Source organism: Magnolia sinica, chromosome 3, assembly GCF_029962835.1.
Source record: "Magnolia sinica isolate HGM2019 chromosome 3, MsV1, whole genome shotgun sequence".
Classification (NCBI taxonomy): Eukaryota; Viridiplantae; Streptophyta; class Magnoliopsida; order Magnoliales; family Magnoliaceae; genus Magnolia; species Magnolia sinica.
In genome coordinates, this window is record NC_080575.1 from 109,498,859 (window position 1) to 109,510,032 (window position 11,174).

The following is an 11,174-nucleotide window of genomic DNA, read 5'->3' on the forward strand; positions in this document are numbered from 1 at the left end:
TTTTTGGTTTTCAATTTTAATAGTTTATTTAATTCAACAAAATATCTGAACATGTATATGTGTATGTGTGTGTGTGTGTGTGTGTGTGTGTGTGTGTGTGTGTGTGTATATATATATAATGGTTCTTCTCTGTGAGAGCTATCTTTGATAGGTCACGTGGATGCTTATAAAATGAGCAAGTTATAAAAAGTTTGGATTGAAAATTTTAAGTGTACAATGTTTATAATAAGTAAATATTATTATTATTATATCTTAAAATTTGATGTTTCTTGATTTACACATGCAAATATGATTATCAAATCTTGCTCTTGACAATATCTTGCTCAAAATTTTTGCAAGAGATTTTCGTAGTTGGGGGTTTTTCTTAGGATATTGTTGAGAAAATTTCATTGAAAAATGAAAGTAATTAAAAATATTTATTCTAAATTAATTTTAAGAAGTTTAACATTTAAATGTATATTCATGTAATAAGTTCTTTTGAGGGTAATTTTTGCAAGAATAGTGACGTAAAATACAAAATTTTGAATTTTACTTAGATTTTTAATACATCGCAACGGCCTTACAATATTATTATTTGGCATACTTTTCGTGATATTATTACAAGATTTTCAAATCTCACAATAAATACATGATGCATTGGAGCATGATTGTTGATACACACAAATATTATTTTTAAGCCAATCATGACGTGAACACATCTAATCCATCCATCACGTGCGTCCCTTGATGCTCTCCTATTGCCGTGAAAAAACAAGCGGATTGATTTATTAGGTGGGCAGCATGAAAAAGAACATTTGAGATGGGGACACCCACCATTAAAATCCTTCCAAACTTTTTGTGGGCTCCACTGCAATGCGTGTCTGAAATCTAACCCGTCCATCATGTGTTTCTTGTGATACTCTTTTAAGGACCTACAAAATCCCAACATTTTTATGTGATTTCAAGTTTTTGGAGGAATTTATTATTTTCAACTTTATGTGGTGTGAATACTCCCTTCTTAATAACTATCTTGTAAACACTTTACCACTTAAAGCGAAACATTAGATTAATTGTGAAATTTTTTTTTTTTTTTTAAAAAGCGTAGAGTATTTATAACTTTAAAATTTTCAAATATCCCAAAAAATCCCATAATTGATGCTTCTAGTTGCATAGGAACACTTGGGCAATCCAATTGATTGGCCTAGGCGGTCCACTAAGAACAACACACTTTTGTAGCCTCTTAGGGTAAAATAAAAAAAATCAATCAAACCAATTGCAAAACTCATCGTTAGGATAGCCTTACCATTTTAAACCATTTATTTTCCAAGCCATGAATAGAATGTTTAAGATGGTATGTGGAACTGATTCGTAGACTGATAAGCTACATGTAATCGACCTGATGTATGATTTCAATTGTTGATTCGGCTTACTTTTCACAAGTGATCTCAAACATTTATGGGCCATTGATCGAATGCTTGGGATTGCATGATCGGTAATACTTTTATATGGTATTGGATGAAATTTATCTTGGAACTAATGGATGGTTTACATCATTCAATTAAATTCGATAGAAGTAATAAAAACTAACCAGGTACTTGGGCTTGAACTCGTCTCAAATCCATTTATAACTAATTAGGTCCAAGATAGGGGATATAAATACAAATTTTTTATTTTTTTCTTGGTTGTTGATAAATGGTTTTCAGGTGCCTCAAGTAGCAAGCGTGATTCCACCAGGACACTCATCAGGTGGGCCACACATGTATGCACATACAAGCAATGTGGGGGGACGTGATGGTCAAGATCATCCTATCACATACAAGTAATGTGGGGGGACATGTGATGGTCAAGATCATCCTATCAAATTGATTTGTGTGAGTGATGAACAATTACAAGTAGACCCACATGATCGATGGCCAATATCCTATTTATAGCACGAACAATATGATTGAATGATCTGAACCATCCATTGGCTACCCTATCTTAAGTGCACCATTGAAGCATTTCAAATGGGCACCTGCCCCCTTTGCGTAATAGAAATCATATAATCCAACAGGACATGCAGTGTATTTGGCTGTGCAGATGTTGATTGGATCTGGTTGAGGCTCAAGTGCACTTTGGCCTGTAAGATGTAAGTGAATCATCAGGTGATCCTCACCCTGCACATTTCAGAAATCACTCAAGAGCCTGTTGAAATCATGGATTCCAAGAGAAAGTATATAGTTTTCCTAGATATGGCATTCTTTATTATTTAATTTATTAAAAAAATCCTTATAACTATTATTGGGCTTTTTCACAAAATTTTGTAACATAAGTAATAAAATAACAATTTTAAAATAAATATGGGACTTCATATATGTTTTCTTTCAAAATCGAATTTCATATAAATTAAGTCCTTACGGTACAGTCGATGTTTTTATTTTCCATGTTTACTATTACGTGGTCCACTTGAGTTTTAGATCTGTCTAATTTTTGGACTTATATCTTATTTTGGCATAAAATACTGATTAATGGAGTAGATTTCTGACCCTCCTAATGGTTTCATCAGGTGGGCCATACATGTACACTAAATTTGAACTGGTTGTCAGTTCATCCTAACCATTATTAACTTGTTCTGTTCGGGTGGGTCTCGACCGGATGATCATGTTGGACCAGTTTTCTAGATAACCAAGTGTCTGATGAACGGCTGTGATGTCACATGTCTGTCCTCGCTTCCACGTCTGAGATGAGTGCACTTTCAAAGTGAAACCCGAGGGACTGCAAATGACAGGCGATAAGAACAGAAGCACTGCCCAACAGCGAGTTGCGAAGGAGCATCTGTAGTTTGGCGAGTAGATTAGAAGACGCGAAGCCCAAATCACGTGACTTGTCATTACCCCATCAGGACCTGGCTAGAAACGGACGGTCCTGGGAGGGGCTCTTTGTGGCCCACTTTCGAGCCTTTCGATTTATTCGGATCATTGTCCGGCCTGATTTTCGGACCACATGATGAGTGAGCAAGCCTCCAGATATGATCAGGGCATGGCAACCACCTGAATGAATGATCCGGATTTCGCACACGTGTAACCCATTAGCACTTGTTCCACAGAGACTTTCTGCAGGCCGCATCTATCACTGCAGAAACTGGATCATATAGGCTCATATGGGCCGTTGGTGTTCCATTCCGTCCAGATCAGACGGTTACGATCTCTTGATCACAGTGACCTCGGATATATGCTAATTGCTCAACGTGTCTCACAATTTAGACGGCTTGGATGGTGTATGTAAGTGCCACATGGCAGAAGAATGAGTCATCACAGTGGTCCAATGGTACTACAACAAACAAATATAAATCAGAGGTTAGGATGGTTCAACGAATCTGATTTTGGGCTACAACTCAACAACGGTGTGATCGACAGCTTAGTTGTTTGATTTGAGTTCATGAAATGCCACGTGTACAATTTTTAAAATCTTGTGTACCAAAACATCATGCATTCTCTACAAGAGAACATAAGATCTCGCCTTGATTTCCGGCGCAGATTAAGTGAGCCGGGGTAATAGCTCAGCGGGTGAGTCCCTGACGGTGGGGCCCACCTTGATGTATTTGTTGTATATCCACGCCGTTCATACATTTTCCCAACTCATTTTAGGGCATTGGCCCAAAAATGAAGAAGATCCAAATATCGGGTGGACCACACCACAGGAAACAGTGTGGACGGATGGATGGTGTGGCCCCACAGTCAGGGACTCACCCACTAATCTATTACACCGGACTCACCTAATCCGGGCCTTTAATTTCAAAGTGGGATCTAAAAATGAAAAAATAAAACTAAATATCAGGCTGATAAAAATATGCAGTGACTACACTAAAGGAAACGGTGTAAAACTCCCCTCAAATGTATAAATTCAAGTGGTGTGGCCCATCTAATTTTTGGATCACCTTACATTTCATGTGCCCCTTAATCCCAATAGGACACATTATAAACAATTTGGATAGGTAGATAAGCAAAACACAAAGCTGGGCCAAAACATAATTGGATATTGTTTAATGGTAGGCCTTCTCCCCTATTGTTTTCATTGTTGTGGCCCACCTGACTTTAGTTTTGGCCTCTAATTCAACCTAGGAGCCAATAATTATCAAAGCACCCTATGTACAGAGTGGATCTCGAATAAATACCATGGACGGCCCCACTCAACGGTCCACATGTTTAAACTAACAAGTCCGAGGGCCATTGCATTGATTCGACTGTGTCTGACTCGTAATATTTTGGGTATCGTTTTGGTACCCATTGACACTGGTATGTATAGGGCTGTACAAACTGAGTTAGCTCTGAGTACGAGCCGAGTTGGGCTGAGTTTTTGAGCTGAAAAAAAATTCAAACTGAGTTCAAGCTTGCCCGAGTTCGACTCGACTTGGATCGAACCCAACTTGAATCATACTAGTTCAGTGGCTCGATTACTTTGATATTGATGTTGATCACCAATTGTTTGATGAAATGACTCAACGAAATGTAGCTGGTGGAGAGGAAGGTATGTATATGAAACAAATACTTTTTTTTTTCTTGATTTTTATGTTGCTTAAAAGGTACCTGAAGAAATACCTGTAAAACCATTGCTGTTGTTTTATATACAGTGATATTGTAATGTCCTATCCAACCAAAACAGTGTCCCGAGGCGTCCACGTATGATTTGCTGCAGGACCATTCACCTAAACCATTCACGGGTGGGTACTACAAATAAATTAACTCAGGATTAGCCTATTAGATTGGACCAGTCTGGTTATGATTGGACCAAGTGCGGGCTGTCAAGCCAGATAGCCCGTTTGCACTTAGCAACAGCCCGTGCAGGCCATGCAGCGGCCCAGGGAAGTTAAAAAAATCTAAAAACTTGAGGAACCACAGATCTCACTAGGCTTGTGGTCTATCATGGACAATGGACTCAGTAGACACCCATAAATTAATTATCCACGTCGTCCCGACGGCACTTGCCAAACGCAACTCACCCAATGTCCAGAATTGAAATTTGCACTTGTAAATAAAATTGAGATTCTAAGCTTTACAGCTGTCAGATCTCTTTTACATTTACGGTGAAGGCCTAACGTATTTTTCTACGCCCGTCCACAAAATCTGGAACCCGATCGTGAAACAGTGATCGTTGATCTCAAATCGGGCACGTATTGTAAAATCCCGCGTCCGTTTGCCTTCAAATTTTACATGGCCCTTCATCGGGCCATGGAGTACCTATCCTATAAATTTCATAGCCATGGGGCCATTAGAACCGCCCCAACAGCCAAATGAACCCCACAGTGCCATTTATAGATCAGAACCCTACGATCAAACCCCACATCCGATCGCTCCTAAATTTTGCACGGCCCCTCATTGAGCCCTGAGACAATTACACAACAAATGTGGGGGCCAGAGGGGCAATAGGGCTGCCCCAAAGCCAAAAAGGGTCCTAGAGGGTCATTGAGGGCAATTGTTGAAACTTAAGGCCAATTGGCCCAAGCCTAGAAAATAAAGCACTATGGCTCTTTCTTTCATGCTCCCACCATTACTCCAACAAACAAGAGAGAAAGAAGAGAGTAAAGAGAGAAGAGAGAGAAAGAGAGTGTGAAGGAGAGTCACGGTGGGCCATAGCTCAAGTGGGGCCAAATGAGTCCAATTCTTGCAACTCCTCACCTTTTCCTCAAAGAATCCATCACCCACAACCGGAAGAACTCCTCTCCACCAATTGGATAGGTAATCCCTCATTTTTCTTGAAACCCCCTTGTGTTGAAAAGGGATTTGCATGGAATTCTAACATGCAAATGTTTTGCCTTAGGGATTCCGGCCAATCGACCCCAAATCCGATCACTCCTAGGTCGTCTCTCAAGAACTCAACGATCCATAGGTATGGACTATTATTTTTAGATGGTTGAGCACCAATTTTTTTATGAATCTAATGATTTTGCTTGTTGGGTGATATATTTGGGTAATCTAGAAAAACCTATACAAGACTTTATACTTTAGGTCCTCCTCAAATTAATATGGAATGATTATGAATTGTTTGATATTTCTCAACATGATTGGGTATGCATTTGCTGATTGCTTGTACATTCATTGCTCGATTCTTGTATGATGTTTTCCTCATAACATGTTGGATGCATTAACCGTTGTGTTTTTTTTTGAATTATGAGATATATGAATGCTTGGCTACCTCATTAACTCACACAACACACATGCACCTTTATTTCATAATATTGTTAGCATTTGCATTATAGAAAAATCTAAATTTTTATGTTTGGAAATATGAATGCATGATATCGCTTGCGTTAGTAGGTAAACCTTGATTGTTGAAGTGTTATTGAATATTATCAAACCCCTAGGTTGGTCAGGAATCTGAGGTGAGAGACGGTGGTCCCATTTGTAGGACTATCTTGAGGCTAAACCCGTGGAATTGGGCGGGTGCGCATGGGCGACAGTAGTTGAACTACATGGGTCACTTGTACCCGATGTCATCTGTCACGTACTTGCCTGAACTCATGCGGTCTAGTCTACTCATTGACCAACCATGTATGTTAACCCTATCTGCTCACGCCTGTATGGAACCTGGAACACCTTTCAACCATTGAAGTCCATTGATAACCAATTGAAACTGAGCCACTGACTCGAGAGCTGGGCATGGTGTAATGAGATACTGTGTCCGAGCTGTCGGCCTACGCTGGGGTGACGAGCCTCCCCGTAGTGACCGCGAGTGATCCCTCTGCTCAACACTCCCCATGTGCTTGAAGTCGGGAATGGGGAACCCGATGGGATCAAGGATCGCGGGGTCTTGGCCTCACATATTGGGGGGCCTTGGCCTAGCAACCAGTTTAGGGCATTTACATTGTGGGGTGTACTAGTTTTCCTAATCTGCTATTTGAATGGACTTAATTAAAAACTCGGCTAACACGATCATGACCACATCGCATTGGTTAGGTTGGCGACTCAGCAGTTGAGGTCGCAATGAGGGTGGTTGGTTATATACGATCGTCAGATAGAGTCGCTCGAGGGAGTGTTGTTGCGAGGGCATGCATCATATCATAATACATGCACATGCATTAACAAGATTAGTTAGGATTTTATGAATGTATTGCCTTTCATTAAATTCATAATATAATTAGTGTTTGTGTAGCTTAAGACTAATAACACACACTGAGTTGATCACTCACTCCCACTTTGGAACGGTGTTTTAAAACACCAACAAGACTCTCCAGTAGTTGCAGGTGACGCAGAGTACGAGGAGCATGGCGGCTTAAGCTGAATAAGGAGGACGAGTTGTCCTATTTCCAGTTGATAGGCGGCTCGCCCTAGTTTTGTGGGCGGACTTGGATCGCTACGTAGGGGACTTGACGAATCATTCTTTTGGACATACCATTTTTTGTACTTTTGTTGGGCAACGCCTTGTACGACCTATAGTTATAATTTTTGGACTTGTAAACATTTAGCCTTTTCCATTATAGTAAACTAGCTGTGAATTGTGATTCATGTTTCAAGTAATTCCATGTTGCGCATTTAAACCTGATTAATCATAAAATAATAAATTGATTATAAGTGATACCCAGGAACTTGGGAGTCGAGTGTATGCACGACCCCCAATTTTCAAGGCGTTACAGAGATTTTGAAGGTGCATTCCATGCGTTTATGAGAATGTTGCATGGCCGAACTTGGCTCGATCTTGGTTCGAATTGGCCGGAGTTACTGATCGAATCGAGCCGAGCCGGTTAATCAAGCTCGAGGACCAAGCCGAGCCAAGTTCGAGCTGGGATTAGCAAGTGGCTGAGCCGAGTCAAGCTGTGCTCAACTCGACTCGGTTGGACTGGTGTACACCTCTAGGTACATATTAAGAAAGACACCAATTTGGACCATATTTAAAACCTTGCACACAACACCTATGTTGGTACTGTTGTTGTTGGCAAAGTTCTGTGAGCCTCCCATGATATATGTATTTTTTTAGGGCATGGCTTAAAAATGAGATAGATCTGAATTTCAAGTATACCATACTTAGGAAATAGTAGTGATTGGACACCCACAATTAAAAACTACCTAGAGCCAATTATAATGTTTACTTACCATCTAACCTATTGACATCGTCACATATGCTTGCAATGAAAGGAAAATATATATAAATATCAGCTTATACAATTTTGGTTAAGTCGATATTTATATTTTCCTTTCATTCAAGTCTATGAGACCAAATCAAGAGGTTGGATGGTAGGTAAATATTAAAGTGGCAGGCGTTCAATCACCACAATTTCTTGTAGTGTGGTTCAGTTGAGACTTCGATATGCCTTAGCCCAAAAATGAACTGGAAAATGGATGAATGACATGGATAGAATAGATACATTATAGTGGGACCCAACCATTCCTAAAAGACTTGGTGACTCAAATTGACTTATTCAAACCTAGGTCAAGTTGATTAGGACATGTCGGCCTAGCACTGCCCTTACAGAATCTGCCATGTCGTCTACGTAATATTAACTCCATTTATTAGATGTGTCCTTAATCTCAAGCCTTGGCCTTAAGCAACTTGATAAATAAATAAATTTAAAAAAAAAAAACCTTAGATGAGCCACACCAAAGGAAACAATGTTGACATACCCTAATCATGTGTTTGTATGTGGGGCTACAATGGAGTATATTTCTCATCAAACCCATTCATTAGTTGTGGCTCCCAGCCTCATCCAAAAATAAGGTGGGCCACACAATGTGAGTGCACTGAATGGTTTGGGGCACAAATTTACATTATTGCTATTAGTGTGATTCATATGAGTTTTATTTATTTATTTATCAGATATTTTTATGTGATTTTGCACTTAATGGATGGAGTGAATTTCATATATAGAAAATGGCAGGCCCCAAGGAGCTGTTAGAAATTCTGTTTTTCATATCTTTTTTTTTTCATTCAATCATAGGTTATATACATTTTAAAAAAGAAAAGAAATAAAACCTCTTTGCTATACAATTTCGTCTTCTACATTCATGCTAACCTTCTTTATTTACGGGATGTTACAAATTTCAAATGCCTAAAATCTCTCTTGGTTGTTTAGCTCACACCAATAACTCTCTTGGTTGTTTACAATACTAAAATCTCTCTTCGTTGTTTAGCTCACGCCAACAAGGGGCTTAAGTTCGAATAATTCAAGTAAGAGTCATATGGAAGCAGTGATTCAAATACTTCGATACTTGAAGTCATCCCCGGGCAAGGGGCTTATGTTCTTAAAACATAACAGTCAGTCGATAGTTTATGGATACACGGATGCAGATTGGGGAGGTAATATCACTGACAGAAAGTCCACCTCAGGATATTTTACATTTGTTGGGGGAAATCTTGTAACCTGGAGAAGCAAGTAACAAAAAAGTGGTAGCTTTGTCAAGTGTTGAAGTTCAGTTTAGGGGAATGGCTAAGGGTCTTTATGAACTCCTGTGGCTAAGAAAGCTACTCACTAAAATTGGGTTTGCCCCCACTTCTGAGATGGATCTCTTGTGTAGCAATAAAGGTGCAATTGCCATTTCTCACAATCTTATTCAACATGATCGTACTAAACATGTGGAGGTAGATCGACATTTCATCAAAAAGAATCTTGAAGCAAAAATAATTAGGTTTCCGTTTGTGAAATCTAAAGATCAGTTGACGGACATCCTTACAAAAGCTGTATCTAGCAAGGACTTCTACAACTCACTTGACAAGTTGGGCAAGCAAGACCTCTATGCATCAACTTGAGGGGGAGTGTTGGCGTGAGCTGTAAACAACCATATTGGTTGTTGGCGTGAGCTAAACAACCAAGAGAGATTTTAGTATTGTAAACAACTCACGCCAACACTCCCCCTCTAGTTGATGCATAGAGGTCTTGCATCAACTTAAGGGGGAGTGTTGGCGTGAGCTGTAAACAACCAATAGAGTTGTTTACAGCTCACGCCAACAAGAGCTTGGGTGTTTTACACGCTTGTAGGACAGGTGGTGTTAGTTGTCCAGTCGAGGATTTGATTTACCAAAAACAAGTTATTATTTAATACTTTGGCAGTATACTTGAAACAAAGGCATTCGGACTTTTACATGTGACATACATTTAATTAAACTAATATGATGAAATTGCGGAACCTACTTTCGTCGGGTCACAGTCCAAACTATAAATTGTTTGAACAATTTTAACAATTGATTCTTGGACACTTGTTTGTTGAAATGAGACTATTGGATGTTCTTTGTTTTTAACTGTCCAAAAAATGTCAACTGATCTAATATTTAAATAATTGAATGGTATTAATTTTTTTATTCATGATGCATTGAAATTGAGTCCCATAATGTGACCAGTTCATTTGAATTAATTTTATATAAGTTAGCAATTTCTAAGCTGGAAAATTTAGAGTGAGAGACACGGGGAAGCCGAGAAGACAGGCAGCGACGGGAGAAGACAAACAGCACAAGACAGGAGAGAGCGAGAGGTAGAGTTGACCCCAGATGAGTTGGCCAGACACGTCCAAGTTGCCTGGGTGGCACTTGACTCAGACCGGTCTACTAGCGGTCAGTTGGAGCCATCCCTCGAACCGAATTAGGAAAAATTGCTGCCAACTTTTCTAAGTCGCACCCAACTCGAACAATGAGAGAGAGGACCTGGGTTGCTAGGTGGGCCTACCATGGTGTTTGTGAGAAATCTACCCTGGTCATCCAATTTTCGAGCTTATTTTAGGACATAAGATTTTTTTTTTAAAAAAAAAAGGAAGAAGAAAGAAGGAGAATTCAAAAATCAAATGGGTCGAGCGGAAACAGTAGGGATTCAAAAACCATGGCCACAAAATTTATTTATTTTTAAGAGGCTAACTTTTTTTTTTTTATCCCCCTCACTTTATCTCAATGGGAATGACCTTCTAAACGGTTTGGATAGCATATAAACATCAAGGTGGAGGCTAATAAGGTTTCAACAGTGGTCATTGAATCCAACTGTTTCCTCTTGTGTGGCCCACTTGATTTTTAGATCCACCTCATTTTTTGGTCTCATGTCCTAAAATAAGCTCATAAAATGGACGAACGAGGTGGATTTCTCCGGAACATCACAGTGGACCCTATTAGCATCTCAGCACAAGAACTTTCTGACCCCATAAGACTTGTGGAAAGGTTAACCTAGACTGGATTAAAAGCCGTCACAAGGTGAAAAGTGATACTAAAACATACCCACGCCAGCACCATAGACGTTAATTGCATAG